We start from the raw sequence: 4,087 nt of genomic DNA, 5'->3' as shown, positions 1-4,087 counted from the left end.
TCTTTACTCTCCTAGGGCAAGGGCTTTAACACCCAAGTCATGGTTCTAACTAGGGAGTTCCGTTCTAGCTAACCATCTCATGAATAATGTAATACTCTAAAACCACAGCCCGATCTACTTCCTAAACCATTGTAAATTCCTGTATATGGGAGCGACTTACCTTTTATTCAAAATAAATAGTGTAGTACCAGAGGCTATTCTAAATGTCAGTGAATAGCAACATTTTTACTGAATTTTAAGCCTATGGTCTTGCTCAAGAATGTTCTAGGACTGTTGGAACACTGGTGGAAGGCTTTAGCTATGTCAGAATTCAATCTTAAAAGGCACTTATAATAGAGAATATTTGGTTTTATCCTAGATTTCTGAGCTGTCTAATCTACCTAATCTCAGATTCTTGATCAATCAAACAGTGTTGAATATGGACTTCATCAAGTGTAGTTGGTCTTCAGCCTTGTGCAACCATTGCACTAGCATATCTTGCAGGAAGGGCACCATTGTAGATCAAAGGGTTTGTATCTTATTTGGTGTTTATGTTTCTCATTTGGTAGTGTAGAGTACCTTCTTCTACCAACTATTCTGGAACATAGGTATGAAAACTATGTAGGCACCAGCTTGACTTCACCATATTCAATGAATTGAGTAGGTGTTTTTTTTAGCCCTAGGATCTTTCTGTTAGTTGTAGAGAGCAGCCTATAATCTTAGCAATAGAATGGCTTGTTTGGGGATTTCTATGGGACCCCTTTAGCTAACAACTCAATTATATGCAACTCTATTCCAGTACTGGAAGCTCCATTTGTTGATAAGAGATGACCAGTTGGGGCTCCGTCTCCCCATTTTCTGCAATTTCACTTAGATTGCCTTTATATATAAATATGTTTTCAGGAGCTTCTACTGTATTAGGTTTCCATACTAACATTCAAACAGCCTTTGACTTTAGTTGTCCCTTTTCATATTTCCTCCTTTATATGCCTCTCCTCTTCCCCTCTCCATGTGTTCCCCCTGTTCAAGCTCCCACATTCATTTATAACTATCTATTCTATTTCCCTTTTCTAGGTGTATCTGTCCCCCTAGAACCTTATTCTATACATGATCCCCTTGGTTCTACAGACTGTAACTTGATTATCAATGACTTAGCAGATAATATCTACATATTAGCAAATAACATACCATATTTGTTTTTTTATGTGTGGGGTGACCCACTTAGGAATTTTTTCCAGTTCCATTCATCGACCTGAGCATTTCAAGATTTCATTTTTAGCTATATAATAATACTTTACTTTGGAAATGTACATTTTCTTTATTCATTTTTTCCAAAGGGGTTATCTATTTTGTTTCTAATTTCTAGCTAATATGAAATAGAACAGCAATGGATGTGATTAAGCCAGCCTCTCTGTCGTAGATTGAAGCATTCTTTAGGTATATGTCAAAGACTAGTATAGCTAGATCTTGAAGTAGATTGGTTCTCATTTGTATAAGGAACTGACACATTGATTTTTAAAGTGGCTGTACAAGTTTGCACTCCTTCCATCAATGGATAGCTGTCTCCCTTCCTACACATCCCTGCCAGTATGAGCTGTCACTTGTTTTATTGGTCTTAACCTAATATTGTGTCAGATGTAAGATAAAATATCAAAGTTATTGTAATTTGTATTTCCCCGATGACTGGATATTATACCTCTACTCGGTGTGTAGTTGGAAAAACCTTTTCTCATTCTGTAGACTGCTGTTTTGTCTGAATGATGGTGTCCTTTGCTGTGCAGATTTGCAGTTTCATGAGGTTCCTAGTTGAGATAGTTAAGGCTTTACATTTTGGTTAGTGGTGCCTCAATTTGAATCTACTTCTGCTTAAAAACTTTTTATTGATTCTTTGTGAATTTCACATCATACATCCCAGTCCAACTTATCTCTCTGTCCTCTTGTATCTGCCCTTGCAATCTCCCCTCCCTCACTGCAATAAAATAAAAAACACAGAAACAAAAATAAATAAAACAAAAGAAAATATCTTGTCATGGAAGTTGTAGTGTATCACAGCATATCCAACAGTATACCCTTCTGTCCACACATCTTCACTTGCAAATTTTCATTGCAACGAGTCAGAGTCATTGGTCTGGTTTAAGTTTTCTGGTTTCTGTCACATCATCAATATTGTATCCTCAACACGACTCCTCCTAGTTATCCTGTTGTTGCCCCATGTCATGAATATCCTGCAGCTCTGGATCCACAGGTCTGGCCCTTTTACATGCTTCAACAATTCACAGATGATGTAGATTTAGGGGTAGACCTATCCAAAGCCATATATGGCCAGTAATGACTGAGATGGTCAGCTGACTCTCCTGCATCCACACTACCACAATGAGCTCACCAGTACTTTCACTCCTACCCAATACCACCCTCTGTAGAAGTCAGAGTATGCTCTCTTGCTCTTATGACCTCAGGGTCAGCTTTCCTGACTACTGCAGATGGTGAGAGGGTGGGTCAGACACCAGCTCTACTGTGCTGTCCAGGCAAGGTGCATGGCCAGCTCTCCCAAGTACTGCATCTGGCAAGTGGGCAGGGCCAGCTCACCTGTTCTCAAGACCCCAGGATCCAGAAGTAGCAAGGGGTGAGGGAGGAGGAGGGCATCACCTCCACAACTGCATCACTTCACAGCAGACAAATGGTGAGGTCAGTTCATTCACACTCATGCCCTCTAGTATGGCTCACTGGAGCCCCTGCCACCAGGGTTAGGTCCACTGTGCTGTCCTGACCAGGTGCAGGGTCATTACAGTGTCACAACCAGTAAGGGGCATTCTACACAGCCCCTGGACATATGTGGTCCTATGCAGCTTCCAAGACCATAGTCTCTAGTGGTAATATGAACCACTGACATTGACACCAACCCCTGCAGCTGCCTGGCCATTGGTGCAGACATGCCCAGCAGCAGCAGCATGGGGTGGGATGTCACTATGGTCTCAGATGGCAGGACTGGCTATGCACAATATGCTATTCCTTTCCACCCTCCTATCTCCAGTTCCAGCTCTTTTCATAATGATAAGACTGTTCCATTTCTCTTTCTCCCTCATCTGTCCATCACATATTTGTCCATTGTAGTGGCTGCTGCAGGTGAGGCACTTGGCTGGCAGGCTTCTGGGTGATCTCCTTTTCCTGCTTATATGGCATGGTGGCAAGCAGGCTTCTAGTTGTTTATAGCCTGCCTGTCACAGACCCTTTTGGTCCCTGTCTGCATAGAATGGGTCTCTGGTTGCAGGTGGACAAGAAGTCAGCGAATGAATGATAGACAGAATCAACACGAGAGATTGTGTAGAATGTGAATGTAATTTTTCAAATTGAGCATCAAACTTTTTATACAGAAGAAAATAGGGAAGTTAGGTGACACATTGGCAATTTACAAATGAGGATACAGGATGCTTAATGACTCTTAAACAAAACAGAGGAATGTAAACACAAAGTCTGGCAGGAACTGGGCAATAAAACAACTAAGACAAAGTCAGCTCTATCTAAGGTCAGCTATAGTCTTAGAAGCCAGGTGTGAGGTCTTTACACTCCTAGGGCAANGGCTTTCACACCCAAGTCATGGTTCTAATTAGGGAGTTCCNNTCTAGCTAACCATCTCATGAATAATTCAATACTCTAAAACCACAGCTCAATCTACTTCCTAAACCATTGTAAATTCCTGTATATGGGAGCGACTTGGTTTTTATTCTGAGTGATAGTGTGTGTGGGTACTTTTCTACTAATAAGTAATGTAGTCTACCATACATAACTATAATAAGAATTCTAAACTTACTTTGCTAAGCTTGCCCTGAAATTTCAAACTCTATGTAGTAGATAGTAAAGCCTGATTTCTTTCACTATCTCTCTTACAATACTAGAGGCAATTCTGAATGTCACTGAATAGGCAACATTCTTACTGAATTCCAAGCCTAGGGTCGGCTCAAGGACTACCTAGGGCATTGATGAAGGCCAGGAAGCAAAGTTCAATTTTGTTTAGGTATTTGACAAGACATTGCTTGGAGGAACCTATAATAAAACAATACTGAAAGGAAGCACACAGATCCATTTGCAAGGACAAAATTGGAGCATACAT

Source organism: Mus caroli, chromosome 3, assembly GCF_900094665.2.
Source record: "Mus caroli chromosome 3, CAROLI_EIJ_v1.1, whole genome shotgun sequence".
Lineage (NCBI taxonomy): Eukaryota > Metazoa > Chordata > Mammalia > Rodentia > Muridae > Mus > Mus caroli.
The sequence above is the reverse complement of the archived record's forward strand: the minus strand, read 5'-3'. Positions refer to the sequence as shown.